This window comes from Sapajus apella, unplaced genomic scaffold (assembly GCF_009761245.1).
Source record: "Sapajus apella isolate SASKATOON/1434 unplaced genomic scaffold, GSC_monkey_1.0 scaffold12, whole genome shotgun sequence".
NCBI lineage: Eukaryota > Metazoa > Chordata > Mammalia > Primates > Cebidae > Sapajus > Sapajus apella.
The window spans coordinates 37,274,099-37,301,032 of NW_022436952.1; the positions used below are offsets into that span (position 1 = coordinate 37,274,099).

Consider the following 26,934-nt stretch of genomic DNA (forward strand, 5'->3'; position numbering starts at 1 on the left):
TACAGGTGCATGCCACCACAATGACTAATTTTTAATTTTTAATAGCGATGGCGTTTCACCATGTTGGCCAGGCTGGTCTCGAACTCCTGACCTCAGGTGATCTGCCTGCCTCAGCCTCCCAAAGTGCTGGGAGTACAAAAGTGAGCCACCGCACCTGGCCTGTACTTTTTTATTCTGTATTTTACTTGTGGCTCACGTTTCTGAAATAATCGTAATAGTGATTCTCTAATTAGAAATAGCTTTTCTGCAATAGTTGTGTTGACTCCAAAGTGAAACCTTTTTTCTAAAAAATGAATTTTATTGTGTATACAATATGATATTATGGGATACCTATTACAGTAAAATAGTTACTGTAACCAAAGTGAAACCTTTCACTTTGAAATTCCTAATTCACTATGAATTAGATTGCATATGGCTCTAAAGTCAAAGGAAAAAATTACTGACTAGACAGTTGCCTTTGGAAATTATTTGAATATACAAAATGCTATTTCAAAGGGTCAGTAGTTGAGAAAATGCCTTGTAGCATTGTTATTTCTAAACCCCTAAAATTAGAAAAGTTATCTTTCCTTATTTTGCTTTTTGCCTGCTACATTTGATTTGTTACTGACTTTCTGAAATACCATTTTGGACATAGACAGTAGAATTTCTTCAGGATCCATAGACAATGTGACAGTGAGTTGATATAATGGAGGTTTCTTTTTCAATGCTGCTAAATTATTCTTGATTATATTAATTTGAAGAATAAAGTATTTTATACACTGGCTATCAGTATGCTTTTCTACCCTGCCAAATCCAGACCCAAAAGGACAGTTTCCCACTCTGGCCAAATTAACAATGCTTGTATGTCTTAAGTACTTGTTCTCTAGGAAATAGGCTGCATTATATTGTAGTGGTTAAGTTGGGTTTAGTTTCTTATGCCATATTCAACACTTACTAGGTGTGTGACTTTGTACAAATTAACTTTTCTAAGCCTCAGTTTCTTTATCTGTAAAGTACAGATAATTCTAATACATATCTTATAGGATTATTGTTGGCTTTCATGAAATAACTAAATGAATGCTTAGCACAATATCTGATACTATTGCATAGTGTTTAGTGACTGCTAGTGATTGCTAATGTTAAGTAGATTTAATATTTTGCTTTCTGTACAATATTATATACAGTACCTAATTTTTTAAAAAAATTATGCTAACTTTGCTTCAATACATATTATTATAGGTGATATATTTTGTTCTTTACTGAATTGTGTCAAATATATATTTCTCTCAGATATGTTATTTTATGAGAAGTCGTATACAGTACATCTTGGATTGAAATTGGCATGACCATCTTGGTAATGGTAATGAAGTCATATGTAATGAAGTATATTTGAAGATAGTGAGAAGTGTTGTTTGTGGTTATCTACAGTTACCATTAAAGCTATTAAAATTCTTTTTAGATAGAGATGTAATGAACTTTTGCATTGGATATTTGCATCTTCATGTAATGCTTATTGGGCACAGCTGAGTGATTTTTAAAATTACTGGGTCGTCATTTATATTATTAACATTTGTCTGAAGAACTGATAAGAAATAGTCCGGGTTTTTTTAAATTTATTTTTATTTTTTCAGTCAGGGTCTCTGTCACACAGGCTGGAGTGCAGTGGTACAATCATAGCTCACCTCAACACCCTGGGCTCAAGCCATCCTCCCACCTCAGCCTGCCAAGTAGCTGAAACTACAGGTGTGTACCACCACACCTGGCTACTTTTTTTATTTTTATTTTTTTTGTAGAGACATGGACTCGTTGTGTTGCCTATGTTGGTCTCAAAGTCCTGGGCTTAAGCAATTCTCCTGCCTTGTATTCCCAAAGTGTTGGGATTACAGGTGTGAGCCACTACACCTGGCCAGAAATGGTCTTTTGGCAGTTGAGATAGGTGTGTCATTTCTTGAAATTGCTTGTAATGAAAGTCTGTATGGTTTAACTATCCTAAATGACAGTCTCCTTGAAATGTCTCAAAACATCATCACAACTGTGACTTGTAAGATCTGACTTGATAGCTTTGGATACTAGAATCCTAAACCCTTCACTAGGACTGTGCAGTGGTGGTACAAGCTTACTTTGCTACTGAGACTACCAAATGACAACCTTATTTTCTTGGTTGGGGGATTTTAGATGCCATGGTTTTATATTTCCTTGCCACTTCTATGTAAGAAATATAGGAAGCTGGCTGGGAGTGGTGGCTCACACCTGTAATACCGGCACTTTTGGGAGGCCGAGGCAGGCAGATCACCTGAGGTCAGGAGTTTGAGACCAGCCTGACCAACATGGAGAAACCCCATCTCTACTAAAAATACAAAATTAGCCTAGTGTGGTGGCTCTGTAATCCCAGCTTCTCAGGAGGCTGAGGCAGGAGAATCACTTGAACCCAGGAAGCAGAGGTTGTGGTGAGCCGAGATCACACCATTGCACTCCAGCCTGGGCAACAAGAGTAAAACTCCATATAACACACACACACACACACACACACACACACACACACACACACATGAGTTTCTTGGACTCTTGATTATTATTGGAATCTTGGGATTTATTCATAAATATTGCTTCCTAGGGTTTCACAGAATTTCATAACTGGAAAATTGACTACTCTAATTGCCCATTTTACTGTTAAATAATTGCCAGAGTTTGGCTCCAAGAATAGATGTCAGAATAGCTTGTCTCTTGGGCAGTTTCAGGAGAGTTTTTGCTAGTGTAAAAGCCATTTACTACATCTTTAGTAGAAATTGGAGATTTTTTTTTTAATGCTAGATATTCAGATGGAGACTTAGATTGAGTTACAGGAGGTCATACATTTTAAGTGTGGCTATAAGATTTGGCAGATGACCTACATTAGTGAAGCTGGCCAAATAGGATCTGTGGTAAGTAGGAGACTATGAGCTCTATCCTCAGAGGCTGCCAGTGTGACTCAGTATAGATCCAGTGTTGCCAGAAAACTCTTATATCTCGAGAAACATTAGTAATGCAGATTATATGAAATCTTTTTATTTTCTTGGGCGAGGCGTACTTTAGAGACAGGATCTCACTCTGTCACCCAGGCTGAAGTGCAGTGGCAAGATCGTTGCTCACTACAGTCTTGGAACTCCTGGGCTCGAGCAATCCTCCCACCTCAGCCTCCTGCGTAGTTAGGACTATAGGTGCATACCATTATACCCAGCTAATTTTTCTTAGTTTTTGTAGAGATGGGGGTCTCACTATGTTGTCCAGGCTGGTCTCAAACTCCTGGCTTAAAGCGATTCTCCCACCTTGTCCCCTCAAAGTGCTGGAATTACAGGTGTGAGCTACTCTGCCTGTCTGAAATCCTCTGATTTTTAAATGTTGGCAACCAAATTGGCTGGAAATTGATTGAAATAACAGAAGACCAAGTTTAAACCATAGAAATACTTATGGTTTATCTAGCAAGAAATCTGAAGATATACATAGTCCAGGACTAACTTAGCAGCTCAGCAATACCATAAAGATCTAAGTTGTTTATATCTTTCTGTTTTGCCATTAATAGTGTATTTGATTCCCATCTTTATGCTTTTTTCCACATAAAAGATGGCTATTGTAGCTCTGGCAGTACATCCGTATTTGTTGCAGAAAGGGGTAAAAGGTACAGTGCCAGCAGTGACTGTACCATTCATTAGGAAGCAAAAAATTTTCCCAGAAACCAACTACGCATTCCCAGTAGATTTCTCTTTAAGTCTCCTGCTAGAACTAGGTTACGTGGCCTACTCTAGTTGCAAGAGAGCCTGGGAAAGCAAGTGTATGGCTTCCGACTTCAATCATTGAGTGATAGCAAGGGAGAATAATGTTTGGAATAGCTGTTGTCAAACTTTGTGTAACAACTAATGCAGATTTAAAGAACTGTATCTTGAGGGCTAAACAGAACATATCTGAGGCCTAGATTTAGCTAGTGTGTAATCAATGTGTGGACCCAATAAACAATATATTTTCCTTCCATTTCAGTACCCTACTACTGATTCCTAGCTTCTGTCAGTCATTTTATTAGATTGCCAAGGAACTTGAAATTAGAAAGCTTGAGTTGTCCTGGTATAGAGACTTGTTAGCAGTATTTTTTTAGGGTAAGTTTGCTTAACCTTTCTGAGCCTCCCATTCCTTATCTGGAAAATTGATATATAACATTGCAATATAGCATAGCAATTAAGTGCAGGGGTTTTGGAATCAGGACCACCTAAGTTGGAATCCTCTCTCTGCCAAGCAAGGTGCATAACCTCTTTTGGTGTTTCCTTCTCTGTAGAATGGGGCTTATAGTTGTTTACTACCTCACATAGTCTTTATGAGGGCCAAGTGTGATACAGTGAAGTCAGTTACACCTCAGGGTTCTAAAGTGAGCATATAGGGCAAAAATCAAATATAGTAAAAATTATACTTGGCTGGGCACTGTGGCTCACACCTGTAGTCCCAGCACTTTGGGAGGCTGAGGCGGGCGGATCACAAGGTCAGGAATTTGAGACCAGCCTGGCCAACATAGTAAAACCCCGTCTCTACTAAAAATACAAAAATTGGCCGGGCATGGTGCACATGTCTGTAATCTCAGCTACTTGGGAGGCTGAGGCAGGAGAATAGCTTGAACCCAGGAGGTGGAGGTTGCAGTGAACTGAGATCGCACCACTGCACTCCAGGCTGGGTGACAGTATGAGACTCCATCTGAAAAAAAAATTATCCTTAAAAAAAATTTCTTAAATCTCTCATGAAGAACAAAATAAATGGTTTTAGGCATACAACTCTGTAACTGAGACTGTCTGAGGGGGCACAGTTTCTTCCATCCCATGCTTACTTTGTTGCCTGCACTTGAGTAGAATGGCAGGTAAGATCATGTGCACTAAAATATAACTTACATTTTTATTTTCTACCCAGTGCATACCCAGTTTAACATAGAACCCAGCCCTTTTAAGCCTTGAATAAATGGTAACTGTTACTGTTACCATAGGTGCAGCATGTGATTTTTGAGGATGAAGAAATGGAGGTTGTCCAGGGCTCAACAGCATGGACCAATGATGATTTTTTTTCTGCCACATCAGCCAAGATTTGTAAAAGATGAATATGGCCAAGGGAATAATGTCACCATTTTAGAAATAAGGATATAAAATTAATTGTATTTCGAGGGAATATGTTAACATAACTGCTTCCAAATTTATGGGCCAAAATAAACACAATTCCAAACAAATAATATCCAAATTTTATTATATTTTTTCAGTTTGAATTGTGAAGTATATCATTCACACAAATGAATATTTTGATTTCAAAGGCAAAAAAATGTTTTCTTTTAGTTGATGACGTAAAGATTTCAAAAGACAAAGTGGTATTAAGTAGAATGCAAGATGTCTGCGCACAGTGGCTCAGGCCTGTAATCCTGGCACTTTGGGAGGCTGAGGCGGGTGAATCACGAGGTCAAGAGACCATCCTGGCCAACATGGTAAAACCCCTTCTCTACTAAAAATACAAAAAATTAGCTGGACGTGGTGGCACATGCCTGTAATCCCAGCTACTTGGGAGGCTGAGGCAGGAGAATCGCTTGAACCCAGGAGGTGGAGGTTGCGGTGAGCCAAGAATGTGCCATTGCACTCCAGCCTGGGTAACGAGCAAAACTCCGTCTCAAAAAAAAAAAAAAAAAAAAAAAGTAGAATGCAAGATATCAGAAAACCTTTAAGATAAAATTTATCTGGGAGTCTTTCATCAAGGATGTTAACCATTTTCATCCAACGCTTATGCAACCATAAACAATTACAAATGATCTGTTTTACAGTGTTGACACATATGTCTAACAAGATCTTATAGTATTGACAAAAAATATTTATTATGTATATAATGATTTAATCTTTATACACTTACTTTCTGAATAACTTGTATTTGTTATTTTGGGAATCCATTTGCTTCGGTTGGATTGTGGTGCTCAGGTATAGTGAATCATATGTAGAGTAAGGCATAAATATTGCCTAGATATCTCCAGCACTGCCACACAGGAAGACAAATAGGGTCTTCCTTTTCTTAAAGGAAATGTTTGTTTTACAGGTTACAATGGGCAGGGGTGCACCCTTTGAACATTTTTCTTGAGGATTGCACATTTAAAAGTAAGAGTAACAGTGAGCTGGGCGTAGTGGCTCAAGCCCGTAATCCCAGCACTTTGGAAGGCCAAGGTGGGAGGATCGTTTCAGGCCAGGAGGTTTGAAACCAGCCTGGGAACACACAGCAAGACTTTGTCTCTACAAAAAATAAAAAAATTAGCCAGTTATGGTGGCACACACCTGTAGTCTCAGCTACTGGGGAGGCTGAAGCAGGAGGATCACTTGAGTCCAAGAGGTTGAGGCTGCAGTTAGCCATGATCATGCCAGTGCACTCCAGCCTAAGTGACAGAGCAAGACCCCATTTCTAAAAATAGTAGTAATAACAAGAATAACAAAAACAACAGTGATAGAATAAAACTCTAAGAACAGTATTATGCCTTTGTTCAAGTGCCGTCAAGTGTTTTCTACTGAAAGTAAAGTCGTCTAAACTTATACCTTATCACCTGTTGTTTGGTATGAGACTGCCTTGTTTTTAAACAAAGGAGGAAAATCTTGTTTTAAGGTGACTCTTGTAGTGATGTGGTAGGTTAGTAATGGGGTGGGGTTTTTTTTGCTCAGTGTGAGCACTGGAAATAACGGATACCGGTAACTTTCTCATAGAATTTAATTCTTATATTTGGGAATTCCTAAGAATCTATGTGTACAACCTGGTTCTATGACAATCTTAATAGTAAGAAGAGCTAAAGATTTCACTACTATGTAATCATGGGAATTTAAGGTATGACATTTTATAACATCTGAGTTATAATTAGCTTATACTTTTTAAAGTCTTTAAATATCGAGCAGTCTCCCTTACCTGTGATTATTTTTCTTCTCCTACTGCCCCTTGAGACTCATTCATCTGTGATTGGATGATTTATTCATTTAAAGTTAATTAAGTTCAGCTACTGAGCCTTATTTATTTTTTTTTAAATCTTACTGTGGTTATAGAACTAGGTCTCATGGAAACTTGATTTTGGCATTTTTATAGCTATACAGATATTGTCATGATACCTGGAAATATTGTTTGTCTAAAAAAAAAAGGATTTTGTCTAAAGAAGAAAAGGGTTTTGACACTGATTGATTGGCAGTTTTATCTTGGAGAGAAGAATTCGAGAGTCTTTAAAGGTAAGAACACTTTTAAGGCCAGATATTGATGAAGGGTAGTCAGTTTGGCTCTGGACTGAGTTTTTTCTTTCTTTATTTGGAAGATTTTAGTTAAGAGCTCTAGGCTATAGGGCAGTAAGACCAGTTCTTTTAACAAACATAACAGAACTTATATATTCGAAAGACTGCTCTCTAGTCCCTAAGGAAAATAGACAATGTATTTTTTTTCTCTTTTTCTCTTTTTTCTTCAACTTTTAAGTTCAGGGGTACATGTGCAGGAATGTGCAGTTTTGTTACATAGATAAACATATACCATGGTGGTTTGCCACACAGATCATCCCATCACCTAGGTATTAAGCCCAGCATACATTAGCTATTCTTCCTGATGCTCTCCCTCCCCACACCCTACCCCTGACAGGTCCCAGTGTGTGTTGTTCCCCACCATGTATCCATGTGTTGTCATCACTGAGCTCCCATTTATAAGTGAGAACATGCAGTATTTTGTTTTCTGTTCCTGCATGAGTTTGATGAAGATAATGGCTTCTAATTCCATCCATGTCCCTGCAAAAGACATGATCTCATTCCTTTTTATGACTGCATAGTATTCCATGGTATGTATGTACCACATTTTCTTTATCTGGGCAATCATTGATGGCCATTTAGATGGATTCCATGTCTTTGCTATGGTCAATAGTGCTGTAGTCAACATACATGTCCATGCGTCTTTATAATAGAATGACATATTCCTCTGGGTATATACCCAGTAATGGGATTGCTGGATTAAATTTTATTTATTTTAAATTTTATTTCTGCCTCTAGGTCTTTGAGGAATTGCCACACTGTCTTCTACAGTGGTTGAACTAATTTGTACTCCCACCAACAGTGTAAAAACGTTCCTTTTTCTCCACAACCTCACCAGCATCTGTTTTTTGACTTTTTAATAATAGCCATTCTGACTGGCATGCAATAGTTTCTCACTGTGGTTTTGATTTGCATTTCTTTCATAATCAGTGATGTTGAGCTTTTTTTCATATGTTTGTTGGCCACATGTATGTCATCTTTTGAGAATTGTCTGTTTATATCCTTTGCCCACTTTTTAAATGGTTTTTTTCTTTCCTTTTAAATTTGTTTAAATTTCTTGTAGACTGTATATTAACTACAGTTATATTAATCATATGGATAGATTGCAAAAATTTTCTCCAATTGTATAGGTTGTCTGTTCACTCTGATTATAGTTTATTTTGGTATACAGAAGCTCTTTAGTTAGATCTCATTCATGACTTTTTGTTTGGGTTGCACTTGCTTTTGGTGTTTTCGTGATGAAATCTTTGCCCATACCTATATCCTGAATGTTACTGCCTAGATTTTCTTCTAGAGTGTTTATAGTTTTGGGTTTTATATTTAAGTCTTTAATCTATCTTAATTTGTGCATGTGATGTAAGGAAGGGATCCAATTTCAATTTCCTGCATATGACTAGCCAGTTCTTCCAGCACCATTTATTAAATAGGAAGTCCTTTCCTCATTGCTTGTTTTTGTCAGGTTTGTCGAAGTTCAGATGGTTGTGTTATGGGATCTTTGGGGTTTCAATTTTTGGAAACCTCTGTGGCCAGTGTTGCCTTTGCCTGAGTTCTAGTCCTGCATCGAGGAAGAATGAGGTAGAATGAGATATGCAGACAAATAAAGGATGAAGAAGATGAAGAGGAGCTTTATTTAGTTTTAGAACCACTCAGAGGAGACCCGCAGTGGGTAGCTCCCCTCTGTAGGCAGGCAGGCCATCCATTGAGTGTTCATCTGTCATCATAGAGGAGGCCCTGGAGAAGGTAGTTCCTTTTTGCAGGTAGGTCATTTGGGGGTCTCTGCAGGTCTCTGAAACTCTCAGCAGAGAGGGTAGGTCCTCTCTGCAGCTGGCCATCCTGCTCGGTTGTCTGCTCAGCTCTGGCTGACTCCGGGGCTTTTATGGGTCTCAGAGGGGAGGAAGTGGGTGCAGATTGGCCCATGGGTGGGCCTGGAAAAGGTACCAGTTTCCACTCAGGTCTGTGTGACTGGCAGCCCAGCCTACAGGCCCTCCTTGGCCTGAAGGAGGGAACTTACCACGGACCTGCCCCTTCCACCTGGGACTCTGTCTGCCTCCTGCTGCTGTTCATGACACTCAGGCTCCGCCAGACTTTACTCTGAGATTTGAGGGGTTGCAGACAGCAGGGAGAAGCCAGGCAGTAGGGGCAGGCATGTCCCGGTTGGTGTGGTGTGGCTCCTGCCTGCTCCCAGCTCCCCAAGAGCACAAGGAGGCTCTACTTGGATGGCTGCAGCCCCCACAGGAGGGCAGGATTCCTGCCTGCTCCTTGGAGCATACAGCCCCAGCCACACCTCCCCGCTGCACGAGTGATGTCAGGCCGACTGGAGTAGCTGCCACCATCAATTATAGGTGTGTGGTCTTATTTCTGAGTTCTCTATTCTGTTCCATTGGTCTATGTGTCTGTTCATGTACCAGTGTTGTGCTCTTTTGGTTATGCTAGCCTTGTAGTATAGTTTGAAGTTGGGTAGCATAATGCCTCAGCTTTGTTCTTTTTACCTAGGATTGTCTTGACTATTAATACAAGCTCTTTTTTGGTTCCACATAAATTTTAAAATAGTGTTTCCTAATTTTGCAAAGAATGTAAATGGTAGTTAAGTGGGAGTAGCATTGAATCTATAAAGTACTTTAGGCTGTATGGTCATTTTAATGATACTGATTCTTCCTATCTATCAGCATGGAATGTTTTTCCATTTGTTTGTATCCTCTCTGATTTCTTTGAGCAGTAGTTTGTAGTTATCTTTGAAGAGGTCCTTCACTTCCCTTGTTAGCTGTATTTCTAGGTATTTTATTCTTTTTGAAGCAATTGTGAATGGGAGTTCATTCATGATTTGGCTCTGCTTGCCTGTTGTTGGTATATAGGAATGCCAGTGATTTTTGCAGATTAATTTTGTATCCTGAGACTTTGCTGAAGTTGCTTATCAGCTTAAGAAGCTTTTGGGCTGAGACAGTAGGGTTTTCTAGACATACGATCATGTCATCTGTAAACAAAAGTAATTTGGGCTGGGTATGGTGGCTCATGGCTGTAATCCCAGCACTTTGGGAGGCCGAGGTAGGTGGATCACAAGGTCAGGAGTCTGAGACCAGCCTGTCCACAATGGTGAAACCCTGTCTCTAAAAATAGAAAAATTTGCTGGGCGCAGTGGCGGGCGTGTATAAGCCCAGCTACTTGGGAGGCTGAGGCAGGAGAATCACTTGAACCTGGGAGATGGCGGTTGCAGTGAGCTGAGATCATGCCACTGCACTCTAGCCTGGGCGACAGCAAGACTACATCTCAAAAAAAAAAAAAAAAAAGTAATTTGACTTCCTGTTTTCTTATTTGAATACCCATTATTTCTTTCTCTTTCCTGATTGCCCTGACTAGAACTTTCAATACTATGTTGAAAAGGAGTGGTGAGAGACGGCATCCTTGTCTTGTGCCAGAGTGGTGAGAGAAGGCATCCTTGTCTTGTACCGGTTTTCAAAGAAAATGCTTCCAGCTTTTGCCCATTCAGTATGATATTGGCTGTGGGGTTGTCATATATGACTCTTACTATTCTGAGGTATGTTCCTTCAATACCTAGTTTATTGAGAATTTTTAACATGAAGGAATTTTGAATTTTATCATAGGCCTTTTCTTCATCCATTGAGAAAATCATATGGTTTTTATCTTTAATTCTGTTTATGTGATGAGTCACACTTACTGATTTGCATATGTTGAACCAACCTTGCATCCCAGGGATGAAACCAACTTGATCATGGTGGATAAGCTTTCTGATTGTGCTGCTGGATTTGGTTTGCCAGCATTTTATTGAGGATTTTTGCATCAAGGTTCATCAAGGATATTGGCCTGAAGTTTTCTTTTTTTGTTGTATCTCTGCAAAGTTTAGGTATCAGGATGATGCTGGCCTCATAGAATGAGTTAGGGAGGAGTCCTTCCGTTTCAGTATTTTAGAATAGTTTCAGTAGGAATAGTATCAGCTCTTCTTTGTACCTCTGGTAGAATTCAGCTGTGAATCCATCTGGTCCTGAGCTTTTTTTGGTTGGTAGGCTATTTATTACTGCCTCAATTTCAGAACTCATTATTGGTCTATTCAGTGATTCATTTTCTTCCTGGTTCAGTCTCAGGAGGGTGTATGTTTGACCATGTATTTATGCAAATGATGCAACATTCGTTTAGCATCTTTGGAGCTCCTTTTTCTAACATTGCCTTCAGTACTTTTAAATATTTCCAAGAGTAGCAAATCTTCCTTTGAAGGTGAATTTGATTTTTGAAAATAGCCAAACATAATTTGTATCCATATTCACTGAATATTAATTAATCAATCCCAAACATCTTGATTGAGTGTCTTTTATGTTTCAGCCCCTAAGGAAAAAAGAATGAAATAATCAGTTTTGGCTTTCAGCACTATAGGGAAATGGTTGATACATAACACTGGTGCAGATGGCAAATCAAAAGTCTAAGGGATTTATCAGGGAGATGTAGAACAGAGAAGGGGCTCTCAGCCATGTAGAATCATTCACAAAATTAATAATTTTAATAAAAGAAAGGCAGTAAAAATAGGCTTGTCTATAAGTTAGTGAAATAACTTTTTTTTGTAAATTGTGAACTGGCTTAAACACGATTTCCAAGCAGATATTCTGAAAATGCTGTAAGTTGTGGGGTATCATAGAACTTCTCAAGATGACTATTTGAAGAGAACACATTTAAAAATATATATTCTGTTGTGTTGGCTAAAAAAGAAATATTTATTAGCTTATTTATTTTTAATTTTATTATACCTATAAGTACATATATATATTTATATATATTTTTGAGATGGAGACTTGCTCTGTTGCCCAGGCTGGAATGCAGTGGCACCATCTTGGCTCACTGCAGTCTCTACTCCCTGGGCTCAAGCAGTCCTCCTGCCTCAGCCTCCTGAGTAGCTGGGACTATGAATGCCCACCACCACGCCCGGCTAATTTTTGTATTTTTAGTAGAAATGGGGTTTCACCATGTTGGCCAGGCTGGTCTTGAACTCCTGACCTCAAGTTATCCAACCGCCTCAGCTTCTCAAAGTGTTGGTATTACAGGCATGAGCCACCGCATCCAGACAGTTTATTTTATAGACTTAAATTGAATTCTCTATTTTTATCTTTAGATATTCTCAGAAAGTATTCACCATGGAAAATTAATATAGATTTTGTTCATTTTTTCCTACTTCTCCTAGATGCCTCTGTAATCTTTTAAAAAAAAATCTGGGCTAAAGAAGGCAAGGGTGTCCTTTCACACAAATATGGGGATTGGGAGGGAGGAGGTATTAATAGTAAAATTGAAGAATATGTTGAGCTAATTGCTGTCAGAGACTGAGTAGGTAAAACTAGATAACGTCTTTTCCTAAAGGTATTAAAGATGTTAAATAATAGAAACTGACCTCCAGAACGAAAAGACAAATTATCGAGGATTTTTTTAAAGGCAACAGAAAGTAGATGATAGATAGGATGAACTCATAATTTGCTATTCAAACCAGGATAATAATGGAATAAAAGGAGTGCTAGTGATCATTTGCTGTAAAATAAGTGTTAACTAGGATGGGCAGACTGGTGAAGATAGCTACCATAGGGATGGGGATTCTAGAAAACAATCTAAGGCACACATTCACAGGGGTTGCTGTTTTAAAGTAGTTGTGGCACACTCATAACAAAGGCTACTTTTATGCATCTATATGAGTTTGTATTTTACTTTGCAACTGAGCAGAGACCTTACAGCATATTAAATGTGAATTTTGGAAATTAATTTTTAAGTTTCACGTATCATATCTTTCAGAAAGTAATGTATATTCATTGCCATTTCTGCCTTGTTGGTTAAAGAATAGGCCAAGCTGCTATTAAAAAAAGAGCCCAGCTGGGCACAGTGGCTCACGCCACTGATAGGAGACTCTGTCTCTACAAAAAAGAAATTAAAAATTAGCCAAGTATAGTGGCATGTGCCTATAGTCTTAGCTACTTGGGAGGCTGAGATGGGAGGAACACTTGTGCCCAGGAGTTTGAGGCTGCATTGAGCTATGATCGCATGCCATTGCATTCCAGCCTAGGTGACACAGCAAGACGTGTCTCTTAACAAGGAAGGAAGAGAGGGAGGGAGGGAGGGACCACAACACATTGAGACATATTAGTAAGATTAAAGTTCATTTCTCTTTTGTGTAGCAGTTTAGAGGAAGAACCATTTCCTGTTAATCAGAGGTCAAAGAACATCTGTGAATTGGGATGGTTAGACTCACCAAACCTATAGTGTATTCATGAGCATATATTGCTGGATTTTCCTGAAAATTCTAATGTTTGCCTTTTTGACTACTTAGAATTTTTACTTAAAAGCATGCCTACATCCTGTTATACTGTGAGGCTTTGCAACAGAGAAATACAAAAAACTTGTCACTTTGTTTAGAGACAGGAACTTATCTTGATATTGATTGAGTTTTAACCTAATCTAATTTTAAGTTTAAAATGTCATCTTACTGAGGGAGAAAACATTTTATTTAGAGTTTGTTCTAATTCTTTTGTAACTACTTAACATACGTGAATTATTTATTCCTCTTTGTTCTCATTGAAATTAAATAAATATGGCCGGGCACAGTGGCTCACACCTGTAATCCTAGCACTTTGGGAGACCAAGGTGGGTGGGTCACCTGAGGTTAGGAGTTCAAGACCAGCCTGGCCATCATGGTGAAACCCCATCTTAAAAAAAAAAAAAAAAAAAGAAATTATATAAATAAATATATACACATACATATATATATATCTTTATAGCATTATATTAGTATTTTTGTCACCCTATCCCATTAGATTGAGCTCAGGAACCTTTCTTGTTCATTTTTGTAACCCCTTTAGTGTCTGGAATATGATAAATAGGTAATAAATAGATGTTGGTGGAGAACTGTTAATTTCATTTAACTATAGAATTATTCCTTACTAAAATAAGACAGTTCTGGAGTTTATAATTTTACCTAAGCATAGTGGATGAATTGCTTGTATTTTGTAATATTAAATAGGTTGAGTATGAATATTTAAATATATAGGGTGCATTTTACATGTGATACATAGAAAATTTAAAGGATAGGATTAGAATATCATGTAATTAAACTCATGAAAAAGACCAGTGGGAACTAGCCAGCAAGAAAGTGTATGGGAGTGGGATTAAATGGGCCATATAGATAGAAGAATAGAATGTACAAAAGCATGACGGTATGGCCATTTGTAGTAATACATATTTTTTTTGTGGTTGGAGTGGAGAGTGTATGTCAGAGTAGGGGCATTATAGAAGAGGAGACTAAAGAGGCTAGATCACGAAGAGCCTTATGTGATACCAGTTTGAATTTTGTCTTGAAAACCATGAGGAATATTGAAGAATTTAAGTATGACCAGATTTGCACATCTGAAGCTGTATTGGAGGGTGCGGGGTGGGGAGATGGGGAGCAGAGCTAGATGTACTTAGTTGCTTAATTGGGGGAAGTGGGAAGGATGGTAATTGAGAAGGGAGGATCTAGAATATGGCTTCAGAGTTCCAGATTTAGGCATCTGGGTGGATAGTGGTTCCATACCCTGAGATAAAGAATACTGGGACCAGTTTAAGTGGTGGGAGTGGGTGGTGAACATCTTCAGTTTGAGAAAAATAATCACCCCTTTGTATCTGGAAGTTCTGCATCTACAGATTCAACCAACTCTGGATTGAAAATACCTGGGAAAACCCCAATAAAAATAATAATATTGTAATAAAAAATAATACAAATAAAAAATAGTGACCGGGAACGGTGGCTCATGCCTGTAATCCCAGCACTTTGCGAGGCTGAGGCAGGCGGATCACCTGAGGTCGAGAATTCGAGACCAGCCTGATCAACATGGAGAAACCCTGTCTCTACTAAAGATGCAAAATTAGCCAGGCATGGTGGTGTATGCCTGTAATCCCAGCTACTTGGGGGTCTGAAGCAGGAGAATCGCTTGAACCTGGGAGGCAGAGGTTGCTGTGAGCCATGATGATGCTATTGCACTCCAGTCTGGGCAACAAGATCGAAACTCCGTCTCAAAAAAAAAAAAAAAAAAAAAAAGTATAACAGCAATTAGTAGGTATTGTAAGTAATCTAAAGATGATTTAAAGCGTATGGGAGTATGCACCTAGCTTATATGCAAACAGTATGCCATGTTATAACAGGGACTTGGGCATCTGTGGATTTTGATATCTGTAGGGGTCCTGGAATCAATCCCCTGTGGATACCAAGAGATGACTATATATAAAACAAGCAAAGGAAAATCCCAAGATGAATAGATACGTGTGTGACTCAGCAAGGCAATCGAGGCTGGAGAAAGAAAAAAATGATAGTGACCATTTATTGAGCCTTTGCTTAAATAGATCAGGCACTGTGGCAGAAACTTTATGTATGTCATTTAGTACTTATGAATTATTATTATTCTCATTTTATAGATTAAGAAATCAAGATCCAAGGTTACACAGTTAGTAAGCGACAGAGCACTTGTAGACTCTAAAGCTGTACTGAAGCCATGAGGATATGAATGAGATCACTTATGGAGAATGTAGCATGAGACAAGTGGAGAACTAAAAGGTGGCTAAGGTGTGAGATGGGAGAGGCCTAAAGATGGACTTTTGGGGAATGGGACATTTGGGAGGCTAATGAAGGAAAATGCTGCAAAATAGACTGAAAAAGAACATCAAGAACAATGTTAACTTATACAAGAAATAAGGCCATTAATTCCATTCATGAGGGCTCTGGCCTCTGACTTAATCACTTCTTGAAGGCCCCACCTCTTAATACGATCATGTTGGTGATTAAGTTTCAGCATATGAATTTTAGAGGGATACATTCAGACTATAGCAATTCTCCCCCACCCTTTTTTTGGCCTAAATTCCATTGACATTGACATTCCAGGATTAGATGAAATTCAGGTGAGTGTAGCATCACAGACTCTAAGCAAAGAGGGAGTTTCAGGAAGGAAGTGTGCACTGTTGGGTCAGATGTATTGGGAAGGTCAAGAGAAGGAAGAGTAGAAAGTCCATTGACTTTGGCAATTAGGAGGATACTAGTGACTTTTGTAAGATCAGCTTTAGTGGAGTGGGTGGTCAGAAGACCAGTAGCAGCAGGTTAGAAGGTAAATAAGTGGTGAGGAAAGGAAGGTAGCAAGTAGAGACTTCTAAAACCTTGTCTCAGAAGGAAAAGAGAAGTAGCCAGAGGGCAACTTAGGGTGAGAGAAGGGCTGTTTTGGGTTATTTGGAAGATACTTGAGAATATTTTTCTGCTGAGGGGAAGGGATCATTAGGAGAGAAAAGGGTAAGGGAAGAGGGAGTGATTCATGGAGCAAGATTGTGGAGAAAATGAGAGGAGAGAGGTTCCAGAGGGCAGAGAGGTTTGAAAGGTTGAATAGTATTACACTGAGCTCTAGTACAGAAATGCCCTTAGGATCTTCTTTTCCTAGTAGAATTGTTATTTTTTGTTTTTGTGTTTAGGTCTACTTTTTATTTTAATTTACAAAAAATTTTAAAGCTAGCCAGTCATGGTCATTGGGGGAGACAATGTTAATAAGCTTAACAGTGACCCGTAAACTTCAGACCAACTTGGATCTACTTTGTATAGCTTTACTGACTCTTCCTCTTCATTTTCACAGTGGTGGCTGTTCACATTCCGTACTGCCATTGTGCCTTCCTCTAGCAGCTCTTTACTTTTACTTTACTGCTTCATACCTGTTTTCAACTAGAAAACCAGACTTTTCAGGAATTAAGAGTAAATAACCTGAAAGTCTAAAAACACCACCCTCATCCACACCAGGGAAGCAGTTTACAAACTTTGGGGTATCTTTTCTGTACTTAGAATTTCTTTTATAGGTGAGGTGAGGGTAGGGGCTGCTTTGGAAACTTTTAGATGTTTTAAATTTATATGTATTTACTATTTAAAGTGTCTGCTATTTGCTGGGGCAGGTCTGTAGTCCCCAGCTACTTGGGAGACTAAGGCAGGAGGATTGTTTGAGCCCAAGGAGGTCAAGGCCAACTTGGGCAACAGAACAAGACCTTATCTCTTAAAAAAAAAAAAAAAAGAGTTTGCTGTTACTTCATTTGTGTACTTTTTAAATTCTAAAAGCCATTTTCCTAATTTTATAAAGCTTCTTAGTGGTAGATATCTTCAGCTATATATTGTTCATACAAAATCTCTTCAGTTTGAAGATGGGTTTTAACTAGAATCTAGAAAGTTAATGGGCTGGTCAGAACATAAGATTCTGGATTATAACCATAAAATTGTGCAAGATTATTCTTAGTGGTACCAGGTATTCATGGTGTGGTCTGTTCGGAGACCTTTTGATTTGGAGTGGGTCACTATATAATGATGCAGTTCTGCTCTGTAATTTTAGCTAATTATGTTTCTTTTGTCTGTAATTGAATAGCCCTTTTGGTCAAATGAGAAGTCTGGAAATTCTGCAGTTAACTTTGGTCTGCTCTTCACAAGTCAGAAGTTTGAAGGCTATCTTGTTTTCTTTTTTTATTACTAGGACATAATGTTCAACATTTAGAATTTAGAATTTATTTAGGGCTCTTGAGCTGCTTACTCAAGCCTGCTTTCACTCTGTGGAGTGTACTTTCATTTCAATAAATCTGTGCTTTTGTTGTTTCATTCTTTCATTGCTTTTTAAAAAAAGAATTTATTTAGAAGTAAAGGCTAAATCTGATTGGTTTTATATAGATAACAGTGCAGAGAAATATTTATATTAAATGTGGTTGCTAACCACCTGTACTAGATTGATGTGGGAACTTAAACAGAGCAGATATGTGGGTTTCATCTCTGTCCCACTCAATTTCTCTTGATATAGTTAGGATTGTGTGCTTTTAAGAGGCTCTTGGGTGATTCCGGTAAGCACTAACATATGAAGAGTACTGGTGCAGGGATTCCAGCCTATGATTAGGCCTGATCCAGGCTGGTCCTTACACTGAACATAGCGAAAGTGTCCATAGTTAAACCTATATCAGAGGAGTATATGTCCAGGTGCTTCTCACAAGATGATCTTTTAAAGACTTTTTTTAGACTTCTTGTTTTTTAACAGCTTTAGTGAAATATAATTCAAATACTGTACAGTAAAAACACTGGTTTTGGTATATTCGCAGATATATGCACCCATCACCACAGTCAATTTTTGAATATTTTCATCACCTCAGAAAGAAATGCCTTTATCTATGACCACTCTATCTCCCCCAAACTTCTGCACAGTCCTAAATAAACGCTGATCTCTATCTCTAAAAATTACCTATTCTGGACTTGCCTATGAATGGGATCATATGTGGTCTTTGCGATTGGCTTCTTTCAGTTAGCATAATGTTTTCAAGGCTTATCTATGCCATAGCCTGTGTTAGCACTTTATTCCTTTTTATGGCCAAATAATAATAGTGTTTTATCCTTTCATCCACTGATGACATTTAGGTTGTTTCCATCTTTTGGCTATTATCAATGATGCTGTAACATCTGTGTACAAATTTCTGTATGGACATATGTTTTCATTTCTCTTGGGCATATACCTAGGAGTGGGATTGCTAGAGCATATGATAACTCTGTTTATTTGGAGAACTGCCAGATTGTTTTCCAAAGCAGCTGCACCATTTTACATTCCCACCAGCACTGTATGAGGGCTCTGATTGCTCCACATCCTCATCAATACTTGTTGTTGCCTGACTTCTGATTCTAGCCATTCTTGTGAACATGAAGTATTATCTCATTGCAGTTTGGGTTTGCATTTACCTGATGGCTAGTGATGTTGAACATCTTTTCATGTGCTTACTGGCCACTTGTATGTCTTCCTCACATGAGAAATTCAGATCCTTTGCCCATTTTTAATTTTTTTTAATTTTAAGAATTTTTTAGTGACCAAGGATCTTGCTGTGTTGCCCAGGCTGGAGTGTAGTGAAACAACTGCAGCTCACTGCAACCTGACACTCCTGGGCTCAAGCCATCCTCCTGCCTCAGTACTGGTGTCTGATCTCATACCTGGCTGATTTTTTTTTTTTTTGTCAGGGGTGGGTATAGATGGGGCCTCACTGTGTTGCCCAGGCTGGCCTTTGCTCATTTTTAAATTGGGCTTTTGGTCTTTTTCTTACTGAGTTGTAAGAGTTCTTTATGTATTCCAGATACAAGTCCCATGTCAGATATGTGATTTGCAAATACTCTATTTATCCCATTCTGTGGATTGTCTTTTTACTTTCTTTACGGTGTCCTTTGAAACACAAAAGTTTTAAATTTGATGAAGTTCAGTGTACCTATTTTTTTGTTGTTGTTCATGCGTTTGTTGTCATATCTAAGAATTCTTTGGCAAATCCTACATCATGAAGATTTACCCCTATGTTTTCTTCTTCTTTACTCATATGTTTGTTTGTTTTGAGACAGAGTCTCTCTCTTGTCATCCAGGCTGGAGTGCAGTGGTATGATCTCTCAGCTCACTGCAACCTTCGCCTCCCAGGTTCAAGCAATTCTTCTGCCTCAGCCTCCTGAGTAGCTAGGATTACAAGCATGTGTCACTATGCCCAGCTAATTTTTGTATTTTAGTAGACATGGCATTTTACCATGTTGGCCAGGCTGGCCTTGAACTTCTGACCTCAAATGATCCGCCTGCCTCGGCCTCTCAAAGTGCTAGAATTACAGGCATAATAAGCCGCCTTGGTCAGACTCTTCTGACAGTTTTATGGTTTTTCTCTTACAGGGTCTTACTCTGTCCCCAAGGCTGGAACACAGTGGCGTTGATCATGGCTCACTGCAGCCTCAACCTCCTGGGCTCAAGTAATTCCCCTGCATCAGCCTCCTGAGTAGCTGGGACTACAGGCATGAACAACTCTGCCTGGTTAATTTTTAAATTTTTTTGTAAAAATGGGGTCTCACTACATTGTCCAGTCTGGTCTCAAACTCCTGGGCTTAAGTGATCCTCTCGTCTTGACCTCTCAAAATGCTGGAATTGCAGTCATGAGTCACCACACCTGGCCTCAGCATAGTTTCTTTCATGATCTTCACATAATACTAATCTGTAAAAACGATACTGTGTTCTGTAAGGTCATCTTATTTTTTATAAAAGATAAGGAAATGTTTTCTTTACATTAAATTACATTAAAAAGAAGCTGAAAGCACTTATTTCTTTTCTAAAATTAGCATTTAATAATAGCATTCCCTAACCTGAACTGCAGAAGACTATTTAAAAGTAGGCCTAGAAGTCTCCCACTTAGTTCTCTTCCAGGTTGTACTTCCCTTCTTTTCCTTCCTTCCTTTCCTTTCTGTTCTAAAACTTTTTAATAAACCTTCATTCCTGCTCCAAAATCTCCTGCCTTATACCCCTTAATGGAAATCCTTATGAAGAGGCAAGAGTTGAGGTTGCTGCAAACCTATACGGATTTATCGCCAGTGTCTCTGGAACTCAAATCTCTTCCACAGGTATGTTCCTCTCTCCCATGGAAACAGGATGTCCTTCAAAGCTTTAGCCCAGTGACTCACATTGATCCTGAGCTTCTCCAACTTCTGGAAGCAGTTGTGTGTGCTTTGCTCCTTATGAGGAAAGACATTTCTGCAGAATACCCATGCCATGAAGCCAGAGGCAACAAGAACAGGTTCTGGGGTACATGTGCAGATCATGCATAGGTATATACATGGCAAGATCCTTGAGGAATCACCACACTGTCTTCCATAATAGTTGAACTAGTTTACACTTCTACCAACAGTGTAAAAGTGTTCCTATTTCTTCACATCCTCTCCAGTATCTGTTGTCTCCAGATTTTTTAATGATCGCCAAGACTGGATAATTTATTAAGGAAAGAGGTTTAATGGGTTCACAGTTCCATATGACTGGGGAGACCTAACAATCATGGTGGAAGGCAAGGAGGTGCAAGTCACATCTTACATGAATGGCAGCAGGCAAAGAGAGAGAGCTTGTGGAGGGAAACTCCTTCCCATAAAATCATCAGATCTCATGAGACTTATTCACTATCATGAGAACAGAACAGGGAAGACCCACCCCCATGATTCAAATACTACCCTGTGTGTCCCTCCCATGACATGTGGATATTGTGGGAGCAACAATTCAAGATGAGATTTGGGTGGGGACAGAGCAAACCATATCATTGTGTAAAAGTTTGATTGAAGTACTTTAAATTTGAAACCAATTGCCATTTGGTGGTGGTATTATAAATAGTTTCAATTAATTAATTAATTAATTAATATCTTATACAGTCTGTACGTCCCAAAATAGTTTTATGTAATGTATTAAATAATAGTATTTTTACAACTAAATAACTAATTAAATAAAAATAGGTCTATTCCCTGTGCTATGATGACCAGAGGTTTCTTCTCTTCAAAGAGAAAGAGATAAAAACAACCAACATTGGCTTACTCTATACCAGGCACTGTTCTGAGCTCTTTACCGATATGATCTGATTCAGTCCTGACAACTACCCTCTGAAGATGTATACTATTACCATCCTCATTTTACAGATGAGGAAATTGAGGCACAGATAAGGAGTAGAACAGATTAGAACCCAGGCAATCCAGCTTCAGAGCCCATTGTCTTAACAGCACATACCAAAGATTGGCCTGTCTTATTCTTTTTTGTCTTAAATACCAGTTTTGAATTCCATGTTATTTTTGGTGTATCAAGGAAATAGGACCTAGGAAATACACCTAAAGTACTCTGTTTTTTTTTTGTTTATTCTTGAGCTTTAGCTCAAGTTTATCCTCTATTAATCACAAAATAATTTTATAATTACAGTATCTAAGATGTACAAAAATGTCCATGCCTGCTCCAAGTTTTTTTTATTGTGTTTTATGCTAATAGCTTCCTTTTATAACACTAATGAATTGCTGATCCCAGGTATTTTTGTTTGTTTGTTTTTGAGACGGAGTCTCACTCTGTCACCCAGACTGGAGTGCAGTGGTGCGATCATGGCTCACTGCAACCTCCGCCCCTTGAGTTCAAGAGATGCTCCTGCCTCAGCCTCCCGAGTAGCTGAGATTACAGGCACTTGCCACCATGCCTGGCTAATTTTTTTGTATTTTTAGCAGAGATGGGGTTTCAACATCTTGGCCAGGCTGGTCTTGAACTCCTGACTTCAGGTTATCCACCAGCCTCGGCCTCCCAAAGTGCTGGGATTACAGGCATGAGCCATCGTGCCCGGCCGATCCCAGGTATTGTTAACAAAATATCCTCTATAGGGATATTATTAAGTAAAATAGGTGGCCCCAAAGTAGTATAAGCTGCATAAGTAGTATAAGTTGAAGAAATTACATTGGCTGGCAAGGAGAGCCATTCATCCAGCTTTGCTACCACTTAACTCTGGCTCTGGTCAATCTTTTCATCTCTCTAGCCTGGTTTTCTTATCTGAGAAAAAAAAATCTTTAATCTCTAAGGTCCTGTCCAGCTTTAGCCCTTAAAGATACTATATACTCTTGGCAAAGTGTCTTCAGAACTGTGTAATAGAGGTCAAAGGAGTGCTATAATTGGTGATTAACATTCAGCTCCTTGTTACTTGTGCAACTTTCTGCAGCAGGCTTGAATTTCTCCCCCCAAAATGGGTTATTTTCTATTACATCATCAGGCTGCAAGTTTTCTAAACTTTTGTGCTCTGCTTCTTCTTGAACACTTTGCCACCTAGAAATTTCTTCCACCAGATACCCTGAATCATCTCTCTCAAGTTCAAAGTTCCACAGACCTTTAGGGCAGGAGCAAAATGCCACCAGTCTCTTTGCTAAAACATAGCAAGAGTCACCTTTGCCCCAGTTCCCAAGTTCCTCATCTCTATCTGAGACTACCTCAGCCTGGACCTTATTGTCCATATCACTATCAGCATTTTGGTCAAAGCCATTCAACAAGTCTCTATGAAGTTACAGACTTTCCCACATTTTCCTGTCTTCTGAGCCCTCCAAGTCTCTAGGAAGGTCCACATTTTCCTGTCTTCTTTTGGGTCCTCCAAACTGTTCCAACATATGTCTGTTACTCAGTTCCAAAGTTGCTTCCACATTTTCAGGTATCTTTATAGCAGTGTCCCAATACCTGATACCAATTTACTGTATTAGTTTGTTCTCACACTGCTACTAAAGACATACTCAAGGGTAATTTATAAAGGAAAGAGTTTTAATGGACTCACAGTTCCACATGGCTGTGGAGGTCTCACAATCATGGTGAAAGAAGAAGGAACAGCAGAGGGACATCTTACATGGCGGCAGGCAAGAGAGCATGTGCAGGAAACTCCCCTTTATGAAACCATCAGATCTCATGAGACTTACTATCAGGAGAACAGCACAGGAAAAACCCACCTCCATGATTCAGTCACCTCCCACTGCAACTGATTCTATCTCCACTCCTTCCTTGGTTAGATGGTGGAGCTGAAAATTCCAAGTTTCTAATCAAGGATTGGTGTTTGTGGTGACTAGCTCCCATCCTAAAGCTATCTAGGGACCAACCAAGAGTCACTCCCTTAGAACCAAAGATGCTTCTATCACTCTTATCACTCAGGAAATTCCAAGGGTTTTATGAGCTCTGTGTCAGGAACTGGGGAAAAAGACCTGATTTTTTTTTTTTTTTTTTTTTTTTAATGATACCACAGCAAGAAACCCTGTCTTTGGTTAGTAAGAGTTAAAAGTTAGTACCTGCTTGATAGAAAAAAAGCATAATATTCAATAGGTTGCATAAGACTTGGTGAAGTGAAGAAAGAGCAAAAGCATGGAAGCCAATGACACTTGGATAAGTGTAGATGAATTCAGTACTCTAGATAATAAAGCACGTGATGGGAGAAAAAGGGAAGTACTAGATTAGAGAACTAAGTAGGCAAGAGCCAAGACTGGGAGACGTTTTATGCCTTGGTAAGAAATTTAAACTTAAACTTCAGCCTGTACTTCAGCTTTACATTGCATCAGAATAAGTTGAAAAATATATAAAAATGCAGATTGACCCAGGAATATGCATGTTTACAAGCATCCACAAGTAACCTTAAAACAAGAAATACTGCTTTTAGCACTGAGGAACATAAAAGTTTTATGAGAGATGTAAGATCAGAGTTACACTTTAGAGTGGATTGTTGCAGTTGCCAAGTCCTAGAATTAACATAGGCTCAAACTAAGGCAATTGTGGTTGGGATAGAGAGGATGAGATAGATTAGAGAAATACATTAAAAGTAAAGTGGTAGGGGCCTGATGATGGATTACGAGGTGAGATAAAGAGAGAAGACTTGTTAACACTTGAAGAGTTTGAGCTTGGTTGGGTTGAGCAGATGGCGGATGATATTAACAAATATACAAGAAGTAAAGCTTTGGTGGGAAGATGAGTTCAGCTGTGGACCAGGTGAGGTATATAATCCTGTGGAATATGTTAGCAAACATGTTCCAGTTAGGCAGTAAGATATCCAAGAAGACCAGTGATGAAAATATTCTAAAGTAATGTTTGTAGGCTCTTGAAGCTCTGAGATAGATGACATCACACAAGGAATGCCCATGGAAATAGATACCAAGGACAGAACCCTGAGAGCCCCCATATTTAAGGGTAAAAGTAGAAAAGGAGAATTTGACAGACTGAAAGGAGCAATCAGAAAGCAATTTGTGGAAGACCAGTAGAAAATCGTGTACCAAAAGTTTTAGGAAGAAATGAATGGTCCAATTCTGTCAAATGCAACTGAGAAATTCAATAATAAAAGAAAAGTGTTATGAATTGGTAGTGTGGAAGCCACCTGTGACTTTGGCTAGAGTAGTTTCAGTAGAGGGGACAGAGAAGCCTGATTGAGGTAGGTTGAAAATTGATCAAACAGAAATAGTGAATATAGGCCGGGTGCGGTGGCTCACACCTGTAATCCTGGCACTTTTGGAGGCCAAGGTGGGAGGATTGCTTGAGCCCAGGAGAGTCTGCGACCAGCCTGGGCAACATAGCAAGAACCTGTCTGTCCATCTGTCTCTCTCTTCATATATATATAAAGAAACAGTGAATATAGAACATTCATTTTCAGAGAGTTCTCATGAATAGAAGGAGAAAAAGGATTATATCTAGATGGAGGAATGCAAGGTCAAATAAAGATTTTTCTTGTTTTTAAAGTATGCAGTAGACTTGAAAAATGTTTCTGTGCTAAAGGAAATGAACCAAATTAATGGTGGTAGGGAAAGACATAGAAGACAAAAGTGAGACTGGAGATAATTGATAGGAACAGGTCTCAGGGGAGTGCTCTAAAACACTAAATAAGGAGTTAGTCTGGAAGAGAAGAAGTTAGGCTGGCTAGGAAGAGAGTTAAATCATCCTTTGTGACTTAAATATCCATTTCCTGTTATGATTTAACCTTACTGTACAGGATGACATTCCCATTCTTTACTCCAGGAGAACTTAAAGTATATCCAATGTGCAGTTTTATCAATTTGTCATATATAGATGAAAATTTCTATTTATATACAGTATAACTTATATTTGGGTATTATAATTGTCATGTATATTTAGTTAAGACTAAACTGCTTGCCCTGACTGTTACAGAGACTAGCAAAAGCCTTTCTGAAATACGATAGGATAATGTGTCTTCTGTTTCTTTTAAATCTTTTCTTCTTTTTACAGCTGTTAAGCACATAGTGGGCACTCAATAAAATTGCAACTAACATAGGATTTGGAAAATGTGTGAATTACAAAGACATAGCCCAAAATATAAAAGGTACTCATTACTCAGAGTTTAAATTTTTTAAACTTATTAACTCTAAAAATTAATACCAGTTTTTAATAGGTGCCTTTTACTGTACCAAAATCCAACTTGTTACTAGGCATAAGAGTTTTTTTTTTCCTTTTTTCTTTTCTATTTTCTTTCTTTTCACATCAGACAATGTACCAATGTTGTAAATAAGTTAAGGGAGTCGCATCTTACACAATAGCATGAAAACATCATGCTTTTGAACCACAAAAGGATTCTAGGCATAAGAATATCATTTGGCCATTAAGAAAAAAATTGGGCTGAGCACAGTGGCTCATGCCTGTAATCTCAGCACTTGGGGAGGCTGAGGCGGGCAGATCACCTGAGGTCAGGAGTTCAAAACCAGCCTGGCCAACATGGTGAAACCCTGTCTGTACTTAAAATGCAAAAGTTAGCAAGGTGTGGTGGCAGGCAGCTGTAATCCCAGCTGTTTGGGAGGCTGAGGCAGGAGAATCGCTTGAACCCAGGAGGCGGAGGTTGCAGTGAGCTGAGATTGCACCATTGCATTCCTCGGGGACAAGAGTGAGACTTTGTCTCAAAAAAAAAAAAAAAAAAAAAATTGGGCTGGGCGTGGTGGCTCATGCCTTTAATAAAAAAACTTTGAGAGGCTGGGGTGAGAGGATTGCTTGAGCCCAGGAGTTCAAGACCAGCCTGAGTAACATAGTGACACCCCGTCTCTACAAAAAAAATTTTTTTTAAATAAGAAATTGGCTGGGCACAGTGGCTCACACTCGTAATCCTAGCACTTTGGGAGGCTGAGGTGGGCAGATCACCTGAGGTCGGAAGTTCGAGACCAGCCTGACCAACATGGAGAAACCCTGTCTCTACTAAAAATACGTAATTAGCCAGGCATGGTGGCACACGCCTGTAATCCCAGCTACTTGGGAGGCTGAGGCAGGAGAATCACTTGAACCCAGGAGCTGCAGGTTGCTGTGAGCTAAGATCGCGCCATTGCACTCCAGCCTGGGCAACAAGAGCA

The 26,934-nt window shown here is 39.0% G+C and overlaps 1 protein-coding gene and 1 pseudogene across 3 annotated transcripts in view; one reads left to right on the plus strand and one right to left on the minus strand.

Moving 5' to 3' along the window:
* Window positions 1–26,934, plus strand: part of SSH2 (slingshot protein phosphatase 2) — a 291,139-nt gene that overhangs the window by 15,790 nt on the left and 248,415 nt on the right. The window lies entirely within an intron of this gene.
* Window positions 26,074–26,171, minus strand: LOC116553587 (annotated as a pseudogene).